Source organism: Fistularia commersonii, chromosome 21, assembly GCF_037954325.1.
Source record: "Fistularia commersonii isolate RoL2024-O1a breed Wild chromosome 21, RoL_Fcom_v1.0, whole genome shotgun sequence".
In the NCBI taxonomy this organism is placed as follows: Eukaryota; Metazoa; Chordata; class Actinopteri; order Syngnathiformes; family Fistulariidae; genus Fistularia; species Fistularia commersonii.
The window spans coordinates 12202932-12221254 of NC_141304.1; positions in this window are offsets into that span (position 1 = coordinate 12202932).

Below are 18323 nucleotides of genomic sequence, written 5' to 3' on the forward strand. Positions count from 1 at the left end.
GTAAACCCCAGGTGTAAATGCTTGCCGGAGCGATAAGGCTCTGTTTGTTTTTTTTTTTCCCTCTACAGCACGAAGCTAAAAATTGACTGGCACTATCTGAGCTCCGCGATTATCTGACATGCCAGAGGGTTCATGCCGCGAAGACTAATTAGTTTCATTAACTCGCACTCAAGATAAAAAACAATTGCTTTCATGTAATTGAAATGCTGATTTTCCCAATCCTTTAGCTCTCTCCGTACTGCTGCCTTGTCTCATTCTTCTTTAGATGCTGTATCCGTGCAGAGACCCGCCTTCCCTCTCTTAACGGGGGTCCTATGAAAATTGCCCCCTCAGACCCTTTTTACAAAATAATTCTTTCATGCATACATTCATTCATTCATAATCTGTACCACTTATAGATGCTGGACTCTCTGAGATGAGGGAGAAAGTCATTGCTGACGTGGATTGGTATACATACAAAATATTAAAATGATATATATATACATATATATATATATATATATATATATGTGTGTGTGTTTGTGTGTGTGTGTGTGTGTGTGTTTGTGTCTGTGTGTCTGTATGTGTATATATTTCATAGATTTGTATTTATTTTTCATTATCATTAACATATATATATATATATAAGTAAATATACATGTATGTAGATCTATGTAGATCATATATAGATCTACATATGTAGATGTATATATAAATATATATATATATGTATATGTGTGTGTGTGTGTTTGTTTGTGCGTGTATATATTTCATAGATTCGTACATATATATTCCATTATCATTATCATATATATAGAAATACATATATACATATCTGTATACATGTATGTATATGTGTACATATATATATATATATATATATATGTATATATATGTGTGTGTGTGTGTGTGTGTGTTCGTGTATGTGTTTCATGTTTGACAAGTTTTACGATAATGATAAAGAAATGATCTGAAATACTGCTGGACATGCCATATTATTACAGTTATCATCTAAAAATACTCAAATATGTAACAGAATAATCAATCAGGAGAAATAATGTTTTTGGAATAAAACCGTGTTTCTATGTATTCATTCTTAAAATTCTTCTTTGTTTATACAGAAACATGCATTTGTTTTACGTCACTTTGAAAGGATGGCATTTGCAATGCGGATAATTCGAGAGGAGAAAGAAAAAAAGATTTTCACAGTCATGAACAGAACAGCACAGAGATATTTATTCAAAGTGATGTCATCTAGACTATATTATTGCATAACGTACAATTATTCTTGTCACGGTCATTGCACAGCCGAGTGTATCCAGCTTGCATTTCTATCAATAACCATCATCAACATTATCATCATCATAAAGATCAACAACTGTAATAAAAGTTACAATATTCGCAGCAGCCGTAAAAGCGACACGTGCGACAGCACGGATTCACGAGGGAATTGAGTAAATCTAGTAAAAAGGAGAATTTCATCCGATCCTTATTTCTTATTCCTTTTTGGCTCGTCTGCAACCTACGAGCTGCAACACCTTGACAGTATTAAAAAAAAAAAAAGCACATACGCGGAGCGTCACGTTGATAATTAAATGCAAATCGCCACGCGAGTCTTCAGGCTACGAGTACATATTTGAATTATTGGAACGTTTCGATTCTTTGACTGACAACACATTTCCAATCTATGTCCACTTAAACGCGCGAGCGTGTCTGTCATGAATGCCGATTCCGATTGCGCTTCGTGGGCGGCGCGCTCGCTTCCCTCGTCTCGATCCCCTCTGCTCTTTTGTCCGGCGGCGCCGCTCGAACGGAGACACAAACAGGTCGGCTCACTATGGAAACAAGGTGGCAGATTGACGAACTGAATGCCCTTCGGCAAACTTTGCATACGGTTTACCCTTTATGCCGGTGCTCACAGGTGTCTGGGTCTTCGGAGCGAAATAAATGAGGGGCCGGCGTTGCTGATTTTATTTGGTATTGTTCTAGAAAGGACGCACGCCGGGGTCTGGAGGGGCACAGTAGGCTCCGTTTCCGGCCCGTTTGCCCTATAAAGCGATATTGGCGTTTCAACCGGAGGGGTCTGTGGCCTTCATCAATAACCTTTTCAAACACAAGGGGTGAGTATATTGTATTGATAGCCTTCGGGTGTTTATTTTCCAAGTTTCAAAGATTGTGCCGTGTTGCATATTACAATATAAATATAATCTGAAAGTGAAAAAAAAAAAGTGCGGGAGGCTTCTGGTGCAGCTTTGAAATAGTCTGCAAAAGCACGACTTTCTCCAGAAGCAGCTTTCCATTCGGCGTCTGATCCGCCACGGATTGGAGGTTGATAGCATGTCCTTAGCGCTCACTCGTCAGGCCTCACCACGGCCAATCATCTGCCTCCGTCTGATTGTCTTCTCTTCATCTTCTTCTCTCACACCAACTATCTTCATGTCCCATGACCCACTTCTCCTCTTGGGTCTCCCTCTGGACCTCCAACATGGGTACCCTTCTATCAAGATCTTCACTGCCCAAACCACTGGTCTCACTTCACCTCCAGAACATCTAACATGCGCATTCCCTCGGATCGACCCATTCCTGATCATATCTATCCTCCTCGCTCCAAGAGAGAACCTCCATACCTTCATCTCTGCTAACCTCATTCTGATCTCACCGTCCCTAAAGCAGACACCCTGGCTGGTCTCACCATCATCTTCCCCACCTTTCCTATCAATCTTCTCCAAACTCTTTTCTCACCCCTGACACTTTTCACCACCTGCTTCAACCCGTTTCTCCGGCACTTCTCCAAACTCAAACTCCTTCCACTTGGGTTCGTCTCATTCACACTCGTTGATTCCAGAGAAAACCTTCCCCCTTTTAAGATTTCCCGTCAGCCGTTCCCTGCTCTCGCTGTAGATCACAGTGTCATCTGCAAACAGCGTATTTATGAGCATAAACAAAATGTTATTGGGAAACTTTCATAAACCATGCACTTTTTGGACAATAATGAATTCATTTGTTGATTGATAATGTTTACTGATACTTTTTGTATCGTGGCTGTCGGTGTTGTTGAAGTACAAATAAATTTCAGGCAAGTAAATTAAAAGGTGCTACAATGCATTACGGCCCTTCAAAATTTGGAGCCCGCACGCGAATTTGCATAGGAACATACCGAATTGTGACACCAACCATCCCTTGAATGAATCCTCCTTCCTCCCCGTGATGTATTACCTCCTGAATTTCCATTTCAATCACCCCGTAGCCTCCGGGGAGGTCCCCGGCGTCCCGGGTGGGAGGAGTCAAGCCCCCTCGTTGCCAACTGCGGTTAGCATCGGACCGTAAAACCTGACATCTCGTTCCCCCGCGTCATTTCCTATTTCGCTCGTGCGTCTAAAGAGCAGACATAATACAGATTCAGAATCTTCTTGGCTACTTGTTGTTTGATTGTTACTCTGGGGGACTGTGGAGTGGACTTCCAGGCAATATGTGTTAGACGCCAATTCCTAAACAATATGGCTGCATTTGTTTCATTTGTTGTGTGCCTGGATACACCGAAGAGCAGCACTTTGTGTCTGTAAGTGGGATGCAATGATCCTCACTGACATAAATAGGTCCTGCATATTTGGTAACACATTGCCTGGTTATATTTGGATGTGTTGCAATAAAACCTCTATGTGCTTGCTCTCCTTCTCTCCATGTTTTATACAAAACTGTCACAACAAAAGAATTTTATCTCTTTGTAAAAATGAATTGCGGTGTAAAACTGTCATTAGATTCCTCGTGTTTATGGAGAGACAGTCAAACATTGGACATAATACGAAGTCACATTATCATCCGACGCATTCGCGGATTTCAGTTTAAAATATTCAGAAATTTACAACGCAAAGATGTGAAGATATGTACTTTTTGAAAATGATATCGAATGCATATTTAAATCATGTTGCAGGGATATGGGCGGGACGTTGGCGCAGTGGTTAGTGCTTTCAGCTCACAACCAGAAGGTTGCCGCGTAAATTGCGACAGGTGGCCTCCATGTTTTCAGGTTTCCAGTTGGTACCGGTCTGCAAAGAAAATCTTTCTTGGTACAAATTATAGTTTTTTCATTAGACCTTATTTTGAAAAACAACTGTCTCCGCCTTCGCCTGACTGCCGCACTGAATATTGTAATTGTCTGATATAAAGTGTAATCGTATTCAGATTAAATACTGTGAACTGACAAAAGCTTTTATTATTTGAACCCTCGCGCCTCTAACCCGTCAGTGGAAACATTTTCATGCATAAAACTGGTCCAAAATAGATCGGGGACCGCTGCCCTAAACTACACGTAGGTGTGAATGACAGTGCGATTGGTTGTTTGTCCCAATATGTGGCCCTGTGATTGGCTGGTGACCCGTCCAGGTTTGACCCCGCCGATTGGCTCCAGCTCTCTCGTGCAGGGCGAGCTTCTTGCGCAATGTAGTAAGTAAAACAAAAATATTGATCACAAAATTCTGCCAAATCTCAGTTTTGAGTTAGCATTTGCTAAGTGACGACCCGCATGAACTGTACGTGCGCAGAATTTCGGATCGGTGCGGAGATTGAGCTACATCGGGGTCCTCGGTTTATATAGCATGAAGAAGCTAATAAAAGAGGTAGCGGATGTTCCCGGACAAAGCTATAAGGTAAAAAGAAACGAGAGAGGCATTCTTTACCCACCGTTCATCACTGCAGCTGTCAGTCCAGAACGGTCACGGTGTTGATATTGTTCATAAAGATGAAGGATGCCTCGGAGCAAACACGTGCTTCAGCCTCATAAAACATATTCCCGCTCCTCTTCGTTTCGTTCGGCAATGTGTGACTGCTGCATCTGAAGTGAGGCGGATCAGAGCGCGACGGCACCTTTTTTTTTTTTTTTTTTATCGCTTTGAGTGAGCGGGCTGCCAAAAGAACTCCGACATGACGCTTTAAGGAAGGGGTGGACGGGCCGCATCGCTAGCGCCGCCCGCTGTTTATTGATATCAAGGCCGATTCAATAATTAGCCAAAAGACAGGCTTCTGAGGAACATTACCATGGAGATAAAAGCAAATTTAGAGGGAGAGTCGCTGCAGATTTTGCAATGCCAATATCCAGAGCGGGGATCTGCATCAGAGATAGATGAAAATGTTCTTTTTTTTTTTTTTTCTTTTTTAACCTTATGAAGCAGCATGGGGTTAGAACAGTCGTCCTCGGTTCGATTCCCGGTTCCTCCCGGCAAAACGCTGCTCCCTTTGCGCTGTTCCTGAGCTGCCTTCTGCTCACGGTTCATGATGGGTTAAATGAAATGGTCAAATTTCGCTAATGTTGCGCTTTATTTAACAATAATATATCAATCCTGTGGGTAAATTCGATCTCTGCCGTCCACCGCCGCCAGTGGAGCGTTTAGGGATTCATTGTCTTGCTCAACAACACTCGGAGGAGCCAAGAATCGAACCAGGAATGTTCAATTCCGAAGACGATTCCTGCGCCCCGATTTCTTCTTCTTGTAAAGTTGTATAGCACGTCACGAACGTTAGCATCCTGACGTCAGATTAAAACGAGATGAAACATTTAATGAAGTTTTAACCGAGCTGGGTTGAGCGAGATTCACAAGGCAGGGGGAGGGCGGGGACAAAAACGATTTGCGGTTGCGCTGACAATTATTTTCCTCATGTTTTTACACCTTCAAAGAATATTACAGCAGACCGAAGCCTCCCCACCAAACCGTGCACCCAAACGGCCGCGGGTCTGTTTTGTGAGTGAGTTGCGGAGAAGAGTCTGGCACTCGAACCGCCCGGCACTCAGAAAACATTATCTAATGATCATCGTAGTCGCTGAGTGTGCAAACGCAAATGCCCGAATCAGTCGGCGTGCATATTAAACATGCATCTCTGCACCATCGCAAACAGGAGAGTGTTGGCACCCGGACCTCGGCAGAACTTTTCTGCGGATAGCTGCAGTGCAGTTGGGGTAACTCCCTCCCTCCCTGAAGTTATGACATTAATTAGACTGCTATGTTTCATTACCAAGACACACACTGTATCTCTGAAAACATTCATTTTGATGTCTCTTGCCAGCAGCCCTGCTCTTATCCCCTATGTGTCTGCAGTCTTCACATCAACAATGGAGCATTTTCTCACCCCATCACTCACTGCCCTGGATTTAATTTGCAAAAATATAACATACGTTACTTCATAATGGAAATCATTATTTTTTTTCCAGTTATTATCCAATTAAAAAAAAAAACAAAACAACAAATTGTTTCATTAAAATCGGAGAAGAAAAGCCTATATATCTCCGTGAGCGATGCTCCGCTTCCAGTCTGGATATTAATGCGCCGGTCTTGCAGGGGGAGATACATCTCAATGACAGAACTGACTTGATGCAATCTACGTGTCGGAAAAACGCCAATGTCGGTGATTCTTTCGATCCGGTTTCATAATCGCGCAGGTTTCTTTCCAAATGAGGGGGTGTTTCCGATCGTACAAGTTGCGGTAGACTCTTTTTTTCTTTTTTTGTTGCAGCGACTAACATCAGGGCTTACTTATAATCCAGGATGTGTCACCTCCGACACTGAAGTCCAAAGCTTAATGCCTGGAGCAACTCGGAGTTGAGTTGGCGGTTAAAACGCTGTTGAAACAAAATTCTCTCGGTTTCATCAGCTGTTCCTTTAGAAGCGCCGGGACATTGAGACGCAGTACCATTTACGTGTACATCGTTCCGACACGTGTTACATTTGCGTTCGCCGCATCCAACATCGTCGGCCGAGTTCTGCGCCGATCATGGCGTTTGTACATTCAGGCTACGTGCGTCAAATAAGGTGACTGGATTGCAAAGGGTTGCTGGGTCCCTGACACGACGGCCCCTGGTTGGATTATCTTTCTGTGTGGAGTCTCCATGTTTTCCCTGCGTCTGCGTGGGATTCCTCCCGGGTCTGTTGTTTCCTCCCACAGCCCAAAAACATGCAGGAGGTTCATTAAATTGCACGTGTGTCTCCATTTGAACCCCGCCTCTCGCCCAGTGACAACTGGGAAAGACCCGCTGTGCAAGATAAGCAGCAGAGATAATAAATGCATGGTTGATTCTGTTTTTAGGAACATAATATTATTCCAAAAGCATCGGTTCTCTTGTTAGCAAAATCTTCTTGGACTTGGATCTTCTTGAAGATGTTTCACCCCTAATCCGAGAGGCTTCTTCAGCTCATTAGTTCTCTTGATAGATTATACTGTTACATAGGTGAGTACTTTGACAGGATATTGCTAAAACACATCATTTCACTATTATTAAATAGCAAAATCCTATATGAATCAACACAAATGGTGCCATTCAATAACTTTTGTGTGTCCCCTGAATAAAATCTCACACTTGGTGCTTCATTCTGATAGCATGTTGAGTTTATTGAATGCTAAATGTTCAGCTACTTTCGATAAGCACGATCGGTTTTCCTTTTTTCTTTATATTTCAAGAACGCTGTACAAAATAGGACAGGGATTTTTGGTCCATTCGGACGAAGTTGGGACTCTGAGGCGGGTATTACCATGATTTCCAGACTATGAGCCGTTACTTTTTTCACGTGCTTTGAACGCTGCGGCTTAAACAATATGGCTAATCTTTGGATTTCTTTGGGCTAACGAGCATCACGCCGCCAAAACATTCATCCTCGTCACATCGGACCGATGAAATTACCATGAAATACTGAGGCCGTTCAATTCCGACACTGAAGAAGATGATTTTAATGGTTTTAGTGCGCGGGGAGGAAGACGGAGATAGCGATCAGCTGGAGTTGGACAAAACGGGGATAAAAAATGGATGGATGGATGGATGGATGGAGTTTTCTTCGTGTTATTTCTTATTAATCTTTTTCATCAGCTGGCACTATTCGGAAAAAAAAGCATTTCCAGCACGTATTTGTGGATGTTACCGGTATGAATTTAGTAAAAATAAAAAAAAACATGTTTCTGTGTAAACATTTCATGTTACAACTTGGACACCTGCAGCTTATAGACATGTGCGGCCTACATATGTACACATATATTCATATATTTATTTTCAGCTGGTGTGTCAAATACGCTCAATAATTTGGTAAAATAATGTATACATATATATATATATATATATATATATATATATATATATATGTACTGCTCAAAAAATAAAGGGAACACTAAAATAATACATCCTAGATCTGAATGAATGAAATCTTCTTATTGAATACATTTAATGTCATTTACATAGTTGAAGGTGCTGATGACAAAATCCCACAAAAATGATCAATGGAAATTAAATATATTCACCCATGGAGGTCTGGATTTGGACACTCAAAATTAAAGTGGAAAAATAGTTGGGAAAATGCAACTTTGATGTAATGTCCTTAAAACAAGTCAAAACGAATCAGTGTTGCTTCCTAAGTGGACAGTTTGATTTCACAGAAGTGTGATTAGAGTTACATTGTGTTGTTTAAGTGTTCCCTTTATTTTTTTGAGCAGTATACACATATATATATATATATATATATATATATATACATATATGGATAGACGGACACTGACTGGTCCAAAGTAAGGATGAACACTGGCGACAAATACAGCATCCTCAAACACATTCACAGTCGGTGTGTGTATATTTGACAAAGTACGAACCAGTGGGCAACTTCCATCGTGCGTGTGATTTTGAACGCGTTACAACACAATGTTGTGCGAATGATTGTCGGACTAAAAGACCGTTTTAATTGTTGACACAAACATTGATATTTTCCCCTTTAACGCAGTGCTTGTCTTCTGTCTTCAATGTAGTTATTTTTAGCCGTTGTGGCTTATATTCAGGTGCGCTCAATAGTCTGCAAATTACGGTAAATCATTTTTGTGTGTAATTTTTTGCCTTCTTTATCACCCAATCTCTTTAAATGGGCTCTTCCATGTTATCCCGCTTGGCTTCGCGGATCCATCAACAACAGAGACACCATTACCCCCATTATTATCTTGCGTCTTCTTAACCAACACATTGATTCCTCCTTCTCCAAGGGCCCGTAGCATTCATATGCTAATCGGGGCAAACAGATCCGAACCCCGGAAAGAGTTTCAGACGACAAGAATGGAAATCCGTAATCACTTCAACGGTTCATCTGCTAAAGTGGTTTGCGACCCCGGTTGTTGGTGCACCGAATAATGTTTGTAAACCCGGAGCCAATCTGTGCTCTCACATGGCGCCCTCATTAGTAACAGGATTAGGGAGAAATATTTGGCCCCGGAGAGGGGCCCCGTCTCTCCTTACACGTCTCCGCAGATCTCCCTGTGTGCAGTCGATGCAGTAAGTAAGATGAAAGGGCTGTTTAGGTGAAATACAATTAAGGCATTTCAGCCTCTGGGCCCTGTGGCTGAGGATCAATGGCCACTGGGCGTATTTCCCGTAACAAACATACATGAATAGCATCAGAAGACGAATCTGCGAGGACTCGCAAAGCAGCCGCGCGCGAGAAGTACATCGTTCCGTTTTGCGGGGCCTCTTCGGTGAACGGCGAAAGCACAAAGGCGTCAGGTTGACGCGCGACCGCCGTCGCGTCCGTCGCTTCCGTTTGTGTCGTTATTCCTCTCGACTTGAATTTACAAGATGATTTGAAAAATATAAACAAAGAAAAAACACACCGCTTTAAAAGAAAAGCTTTCATACGTTCAAACCCCCTTGTCTGCGGCTGAAGGATGCTGTGCCTAAACAATTTTGCCCTCAGAGTAAAATCAATATGAGAGAGGAGCGCAATAGAAAGAGATATGCAGCTGAAAGACACAAAAGCTTCCCAAGCAATTGTATCTGAAATATAATGGGTGATTTCTTTTTTTTCTTTTCTTTACTCTTCTTTTTGAAAAAAGGAAATCCAGCACTTTGAATATCATACACAATAGCCGCTAGCTCAGCATTCTGCACCGGGCAAATGGCAGTGATGCATTACATGGAAACCTTTCCCCGCTTTTGGAAAAACTGTAAAACCGGACTATAATAATGTGTTCTTTTTTTCGGGAATGGCTTCGCTCACAGAAGAGATCTGATTGAATAAAGAAGACGTAATATTTTGGGGCTTATAATTGCACCAAAGTTGTCGCCGAGCATTAAAAGGGATTAAAAAAACTATTCCTTTACCCTCCAATTCCATCCATGCATGCCACTGACAGCTTTTTTAATGTGGTCCCAAAACAACTTTTAGCGTTTTGACGTTTAATTAATTGACGTTTGTCATGTGCATAGAACAGAGCACAAAACGGAATTTAAGAGCATAAAAGAGGATAAAAAAAAGCATAAAAAAATAAAAAGGAAAAAATAACATAATACCAAAACAAAAAATAACAATTATATTAATGTAATGATACGATGACTAATAATAATAACGATAATGATGATGTTATGATGCTTATTATAATAAGAATATTTATTATAATCATATATATATATAATCATCATGATAATACTAATTACTTATAATATCATGATACTTAAAATAATGATTATAGATATATATAATACTTATATATATATATAATAACTATTATTATTATTGTTATTATTGTTTTTGTTGTTGTAACAATAATACTAGTGCATTTAAATTATAAATACATTGGAACTCGATGTTGTCCAAACTCAAAACCATGATGATTCAAAATCATTTCTGAATTTTGAACCAAACAAACAGGTCCTTTGTTTAGATGCCGGAGTGCCATCCCATGTCCATTTGGGAGGATGAAAGGGTGAATGGTTGCGCGTCTCTATATGTGCCCCTGTGATCGACCACCAACCAATACAAGGGGAACCCCGGCTCTCCCCGAAACCCAGCTGAGGTAGAATCCAGCACCCCCTCGACCCAGAGAATGAATGGATGAATGAATGAATGAATGAAAACAAACATACAAGATTTTCTTAATATACCAGTGGTGCGTTTTTTATTGTGGATACCCCCAAGCCCTCCACCCACCCAAACCCCCAACTGTCTTTTTTTTTTTTTTTTTTTAACTCTGCAGCATAAAACAAATATGGAGAAACATAAATCAAAGCTTGGGATGATTTTCATCCCTCTCCATGCCAGTTTGCACTTGGAAGACACGCAGTAATGAGATGAAATGATTTTGGCTCATCGCTACTGTGGATTCTGTTTTCCAAGCAAATGCTCTACCTGGCTGTCGTCAAGTAGAACACTGTGCTTGTTAGTGTGTGTGTCTGTTTGTAAGCGTGTGTGTGTGTGTGTGTGTGTGTGTGTGTGTGTGTGTGTGTGCGCGTGCAGGTCTCTGTAAGCATAATCCTGAGTACATTTTTGGTGTTGTTCATGCGAATTCCTCATCGTGTTACCGTGTTTTGTTTTTGCATACACATTTTGTGAACATCTGTGCTTACAAGAAGAAAATCCTGTTGTTGTTGTTGTTGTTATTTTTTTCATTTCTTTTGGTACAAGACAGTATCTCATGAAACCAAATGTCATCAGTGCTGCGTGTGTGTGTGTGTGTGTGTGCATGGACTGCTATCAGTTGCTTAACATCTCCCTGTCAAAGTTTTATCTTGCCATCAGATCAGTGCTCATCTCTTTATCTGTGTGCGTGTCTATATGCACCTTTTTCAACAATAAAGCGCGCCGGGAAAATGTAGCCCGAGGCAGAGCGAGTGTGCTGTTTGCTTAAAAGGTTACGCGTTTTATGCTTAAACTGATATGGGACCTTGAAAAGAGGTGTAGTTTAGCAACAGTTCCTGGAGGACAAAGCAAACACATTCATCGGCATATGACGGGGAATGCGGTACTAATCCGAACCTGAGCTATCGCGTGTCGTCCCCCAAATGAAAACGAGCTTATTTTACCGCAGATTAAAATCACACATATTCATATTCCGCCTCACAGCAAAAAGGTCCCTGGTTCTATTCCAGCATTTTCTGTGAGGAGTCTCGATAGATCCCCATGTCTGAGTGGGTTTCCTCCAAATTCCTCGGTTTCCTCCCACAGTCCAAAAAACATACAGTCTGTTCGAAAGTAGGAATGTTTGTGTGACTCAGTGTGACATTAGACCCAAATACCCAAATAATGGCGAATGATTGTATTCCTCCACATGACGTGAATTGTCTTTAAATAATATGTCAGTGAATGGATAGAATATTCACATCGACAACTCGAACGTAGTTATTTAAAAAAAAAAAAAAAAGAAAAAAACACAGTTTCATATTAATAACACCTGAATTATATGAACCATCATCCTCAATGCCATTATGCAAACCTGCATCTCGGAGAAGAGACAGCGCTCGCCTGGGAGCTTAAATTACTGCAAGACGACGTCGGTGTGCTCCTTTCCAGAGGAGGAGAGCTCGGCTCGGGCTCACAGTGCCTGCAACACTTTCGGGTTACAGCATAATGCGCCTCCTCTCTCCGTTTAATGAGAACGGAAAAGATACGACGGCGTGGCTGCGCGCACGCCGATTATTTTCATGAGCTCAACAAGGTCGCCACCGGGATTCTGTTTAGACGAACATTGTTACAATGATGCTTGGGTTTGTTTGGTTTTTTTTTTGAGCCGCTGTGAATCGCTGTGGATCGGCAGTGGGTTTCATATTGCGCTGACTGCGCGCGGCCTCATTTGACTTTAAGGAAATGACAAAACTCATCACGATACACACAAATATACTCGTATGATTTCCATATACGCTATTTCTAGCTTGTGCACGCTGTCTTTGTAGAATCCTAATTGTGTGACAGAAAACAAACCAACACGGCTCAACGAATGAGGACCGAATGAGTAGACGCGAATAAAACGCAACTTTATTCAGCCCAAAGTGGGGAAATTACATTTCACCACTGGTGGGCCGTCAGGGCCTGCAAAGCCTTCTCTGCTGGAATAAAAACAATCTGAATTACAGATTGATTTTAATTACATATAAATCTTAAGTATATTTCAATCTCGAATTTGATAAAATAATTCCAAATGGTCTGTCCGCTTCCTTTCATAGCTTTTACCCTGACTGTGCTACTTTCAGACATGTATTTTCATTGAACAAAGAGCATTTAACCAATCAAATTTCAGCTGTTATTTGTTGCCAGGCAGGGTCAAAGTAAAAGAAATCTGCCAGGAGGCCAGCAGAATCCGATTCACAGCTGCTCTGGCGAAAAATAAATGTTGATGAAACTGTTGCTCCAACCAATCAGATTTTGAGTTGTGACACCGAGGCCTTCTAGAAGGCTACGCTAATGTCGATGTGTCACATGAGAGCATACTAGCTAGAGCGAGCGAGCTGCATCTGTAGCAACCGGGATGAACACAATTATAGTTCGTGCAAAAGTTTTCCTGGGGGAAACCAGAGTGGATCTAGAACTTAGTGAGCATGTGTGCAGGGAAACACAGCTCCACAATGAAAAGGTGGAGAAAAATAGTTTTATAGCCATATAACAGTTATTTGCAGTGCAGTAGAGCCAGTTAAGTAGATAAATATTGTGAGTTAAATAATGGCAGAAAAAAATTCAGAAACTTAAAATATAAAAACACGCGTGCAGAAATGGTTACTTGCAGCGGACTCTCTCTCTTGCTGGTCCATCGTGTCCGGTGATGATGCAACCTGTCCAATCCTTGATCCACACTGTCTGCGGCGGTCAGGTTCAAGTGAATCCACAGGCTGCGGTTTGTAGATATAATGCCGGTTTCAAGAATAATAAGAATAAGAATGAGAACAGCTTTATTTATCCCAAAGGAAATTGTTGTGCCAGAGTTACAAGAAAAATCTAACAATAATAAATGATAGTAGAAAATTGTATAAACAGTAAAAAAAAAGTAGAAAAAAAAAAAGGAGAATAAGAAATACAATAAACTATAAAGTGTCTTAAGTAACAGGTGAAAGATAAGGAGTATGAAAAAATATTGTACATGTAGCTGTTGTGAAATATTGCAGTTATGAAGATATATAAAGATAAATCATTACAATTTGTAGTAAGTGGGTGAGACTTTTTTTTTTTTTTTTTAAGGTTTTGTGTCTTCTTGTGAGTGTCTCCAACCGTCTATCAGTTCGATCATCCTCAAGTCTGTGCACGCCGTGTTGGCTCCAGGCTGCGCTTCTTCATCAGGATTTTCAATTGGTCCTTGTATCGCCTTTTCTGGCCACCAGCAAAACGACGGCCAAGATGTCATCGGCCAAGTGGAGAACAGACAATCTTTGGCCATCCTGATGACACTGCCAACCTAGCAGAGCTGGTGCTGGCGAACTGTGGGAGGACTTCTGTGTCGTGCATACAGTGTCGATGTAGAGGAGTGTTGTTAGGATAAACAGATACTTTAGTACTTTAGTTTTGTTCTGAGTCGCCTAAGAAGAAGATGTTGCTTGCTTGATCCGGATTTGAATCTTCCATTCCATGCTGCAGTCGCTGGAGAGGAAGCTGCCGAGGTATTTCAAAGATTCTGTCATTGCAAGGGGCTGGTCCGGTGAGGGTTGGTGGGTGAGCTGGAGGAGTAGCTGCCCGCCGGCACGGTACCTCGGTCTTAGCTACATTCACAGGGACCCACTCTGCCATGGGCACTTGCAGCAGCTCTGAGTCCAGCTTGACGTGCTTCTGGTGAGTTGGACACAAGTGCACATTCTTCTGCATACTGCAGCTCCATGATGTGCTAGGAGGTTACTTTCTTGACAGCCTGAAGCCATCCGATGTTTAAGAGGTTTCCGTCGAATCTGAAGTCCACAGTAATCCCGCTGTCCTTCTTGATTTTTTTTTTTTGCAAAACAGCAGTGTCACAGATCCAGACTACAACTGTTAACAGCAGCAAGACCTATGAGTGTATGAATGAATGAATGTTGTACATCTGTATGGCATTTGAGTGAGAGAGTGAATTATTTTATGTCTCTTTTTTTGGATTTATTTATTTTCAAGACTTGGGGGGGGGGGGTAGAAAAAAACAATGAAATTCCTATTTAAGAAGCAGAATGTGAGGCTTCAGTACAGAAATCTGAATTATTCGAGTAAAATAATGTTTGTTTTGCTCTATAAAACAAGAAAAAGCAACAGATTTCACAAAATAAATCACACATTTGAATAAAGCCCATTTTATTGTTTCCCTCTTGCCATGGCAACAGCAGCTGTCAGTACTCCACATGGGGCTGAAAAGCAAACCTCCTTCAGCACTATGATGTAAATATTGCAATCAGACTCGTTGGAATCGCCCTTAGATTCAGAAAAGTGTAATGGGAAATGGAGAAATGATGCTATATCATGCTAAAGCTGCAAGTTTGTGTTTTCAACCCCACAATTACTTTTACACCACACTGTGAACATTTCCTATGCAAAGTGGCTAAGTGTGGTAAGGTAACCCCTTTTTTTTTTTTTTTTTTTTTTTTTAATTGGCTTGCTGGTGATATCAATTGACATTTTCACAAAAAGTAGAGCTTTAGTCAATATGGGATCGGTGTTTGGGAAACAACCGAAACTCATGGTGGCAAAGTCGAAAGAACAAAACACAGTACGACTCAAATGCGCATCGTAATCCTGTACACACACACACAAAATACACACTGTTGACATTTAACATCCGCGAAAGCAGGAAAATTTGCACAGTTCAATCCAGAATGGCTTGTTATTTAAGGGCATCTCGCCGTGCACGCAACCTTGAAGGTGCTGAACTGTGACATAGATAAAGCTTTGTGCAATCTCACACAAATTCCCTAATCTTATTTAGATTTGACTTCACTAATTCTGCTGAAAACCGGATAAACACTCAGATGGTGCCTGCCGGACTTAATGATCATGTTTGCCGCGGAACGTGCGTGGGACCTGAAGACGCAGATTAAAACATAAATGTATTTTTTTTTTTTTTTTTGTCCGCTTTCAAAGAGGCTCTGTCAGAAAACACAGTCTTTGAAAAATCGACCCGTATGAGCAAAAACCCCCGCGAGGGGGATGAAAACCGTCTAAAGGTCACAGCCGGTAAAACCTCCAGATCCAGAGTTGTCGCTGTGCGTTGCCGCCGCCACCACCCACCACGCCCGGTGTTTACTCCACGACCAAAATATTTGTTCATTTCATTTGTGGCTTTTAGAAGAACTAAATATCCCAGAGATGTTTAGTCCTTTCCGATGTCTGATCTTACCATGAGTTCATTAAAAATGCATGATGTTCATTTCGGCTTTTGCTTTTTAATCTCTCTCTCTCTCTCGACCAGCTCCCCTTCTATTTGATGGGATTAAAAAAAAAAAAGTTATTATTAATTTGATTAATTCCATGGACCCTTCAAGAGATGCATGCATGCAAAAAAAAAAATGTACATGATAGAGGGACATTCGGCTCAGTTTATATATATGCTGGTACATATTTCAAGCTACTACCCATCATGTGGAATATAGTATAAGCATAAATCTGGACATTAAAAAAACGTCCATTAATGCCATGAATATAAATTGGTCGATGTAGATCTTTTATTTTTTCTATTTTTTTTTTAAACTTGTTTGTGCATTGAGTTCCCGGGGTTCACACACTGCGGCTAATAATCTTGCGGGGCTGATTTAAACAGGCGCGTCAAGTTCATAATTTATTTATGGGGCCCATTTTCAAAGCGCTTTTGCGAAAAGAAATTTAATAAACAGGTAATTAAAACAGAAAAAAAAAAAAAAAACATATATTCAGGGTTATAGTGTTTTAAAATAAGTCGTGCACTTGGATGAATTTCTAAAGACAGAATGATGGAATGGGGATCGAGCAGGAGAAGCTGGATGAGTGTTCTGGAGGCGGCAAACAGCTCAGACGCGGCGGTGAGCGATGAGGTCGCCGACGGTACAGTAATGGCCCCGCCGGCCTGAAATTAATTGCCGAACAACTACCTGTTATCTATTAGGGTGGCGGATAACTGTGGTGTGTTTTTAATCTGGACCATCCCAAGAGCGGGCAATATATTTCCGCCGCTTTCCCTGAGTGATCACGTGCAAACTTATAATTGTCCCCCCTACGTGCACGCGTGCATCACGTTCGGAGCGTAATCGACGGAGTGAAGAACGGCTTGTTCACGTTAATGATGTTTGAATCGTAGGAAAGTAGGAACTTTTTGCAGTTACGAGATTTTTTCCAAGGACCGTTGATGTTTTTTTTTTTTTTCGTGCTTTCGGACTATTTTGGCTCCAGTTCCGAGACAGGGTCTTTTTTACGTTTCAACTCATACGACATAGATAATTGGTCGAACTCGTAAGCCGCAGCCATCACTAGATATTTCTTGCGGCGTTACGTGTGTGTTTTGGGGTGTTTTCTTCCGCGCCACTCTTTCCTTCTCTTCACAGGACTGTCCCAGAAAATTTGAAAATTGTGATAAAGTTCTTTATCTTCTGTAATGCAATTAAAAAAAAAAAAAAAAATTACTTTTTCATGATATTCTAATATTTTGAAATTTTTTTTTTCTTAAGATGTAAGCCATAATCAGTAATATTAAAATAATAAAAGGCTTGCAATATTTCAGTTGATTTGTAACAAATCCAGAATGTATGACATTTTAGTTTTTGTAATTGCATTACAGAAGATAAAGAACTTTATCACAATATTCTAATTTTCTGAGACAGTCCTGTATGTTGCAGGTTGTTCTGACAAGCCGAGAGCGTTTTTGGTAACTGTTTTTTGCTGTCTCCTATTGGTCAATGAGGAGCAATATGGTCAATATTTAATACTGGCCGTGACACCCTAGGAGCCAAGGACGCTACACTTTTTCCACTTTCTACCACGGTTTTTGCACTTAATAAATATACTATAATTCCGTAACTCATATCCGCATACTTTCGTTCACAACCTTTTGTTCGCTCCCACCAGCGGTGGGATATTTTTTAAAAAACTTCTGTGGTCACTGGTCAGCCGTCTTCTTGCAACTTGTGACAAAATGAACAAAATGTACGCCACACAGGGATAACCAGGGCTCGCAGCTGAACATCAACATTTAGGACAAAATAAATCCAGAAGTTGTTCTTCACACGGCTACCCATCTGATAGCCTATGGTTGTTTTTCCTGCCATGCGGCTTCGCTCCCCATATTGTCCATGTCATCTTCTTTTTCGCGGTGGTTTGTTCTTGAGCGGCGCTTAAGGTGCACGTCACATACGTTTGGGTCACACCGGTCCCAACTTTGCAAAACTAAAACGTTCCCCTAGAGGAGGAGGACCCCCTAGAATGGAATTTAGCACTTCAAGTTTTATGTAGATTTTATGTAGGCTGTAGATTTGAAAAGACAAACTGCTGTGGGAGAGATACACTTCTATCTGTTGTTTCCTGATGGCGGCTGTGACGAAAGCTGAGACTGTTGCCGGGCCGACGCCTATCAAACTCTGCACATTTGGGTCAAGTGTAGGGCTTCTTCCCACCAGTGTTTATTACAGCGAAAAGTGCAATTATCACTTTGTC